Here is a 615-nt window from a genome sequence, read left to right as displayed (position 1 = left end):
GAGCAAACAACTTTGAGCTTAAGCCTCAATTAGTTTCTCTAATGCAATAGAATTGCAAGTTCCATGGACTTCCATTGGAAGATCCTCATCAGTTCTTAGCTGAATTCTTGCAAATCTGTGACACTGTCAAGACTAATGGGGTTGACCCTGAGGTCTACAGACTTATGCTATTCCCTTTTGCTGTAAGAGACAGAGCTAGGACATGGTTGGACTCACAACCTAAAGAAAGCCTGGACTCATGGGAAAAGCTAGTCAATGCCTTCTTGGCAAAGTTCTTTCCACCTCAAAAATTGAGTAAGCTTAGAGTGGAAGTCCAAACCTTCAGACAGAAGGATGGAGAATCCCTCTATGAAGCTTGGGAAAGATACAAACAATTGATCAGAAAATATCCTTCTGACATGCTTTCTGAATGGAGCATCATAGGTATTTCTATGATGGTCTCTCTGAACTATCCAAGATGTCTTTGGATAGCTCTGGAGGATCTCTTCATCTGAGAAGATGCCTACAGAAGCTCAAGAACTAATTGAAATGGTTGCAAATAACCAATTCATGTACACTTCTGAAAGGAATCATGTGAACAATGGGACAAGTCAGAAGAAAGGAGTTCTTGAGATT

At 40.5% G+C, this 615-nt stretch overlaps 1 non-coding gene across 1 annotated transcript; it reads right to left on the bottom strand.

Moving 5' to 3' along the window:
• Positions 1-296: 296 nt before the first annotated feature.
• On the bottom strand, positions 297-404 carry LOC130983936 (small nucleolar RNA R71). Its single transcript, XR_009087903.1, has one exon. It is a non-coding gene; the product is annotated as a small nucleolar RNA R71 (small nucleolar RNA).
• Between the last annotated feature and the right edge of the window lie 211 nt (positions 405-615).

This window comes from Arachis stenosperma, chromosome 5, assembly GCF_014773155.1.
Source record: "Arachis stenosperma cultivar V10309 chromosome 5, arast.V10309.gnm1.PFL2, whole genome shotgun sequence".
Classification (NCBI taxonomy): Eukaryota; Viridiplantae; Streptophyta; class Magnoliopsida; order Fabales; family Fabaceae; genus Arachis; species Arachis stenosperma.
Note: the sequence above shows the minus strand (reverse complement) of the source record. Positions and strands in the feature narration are given on the sequence as shown.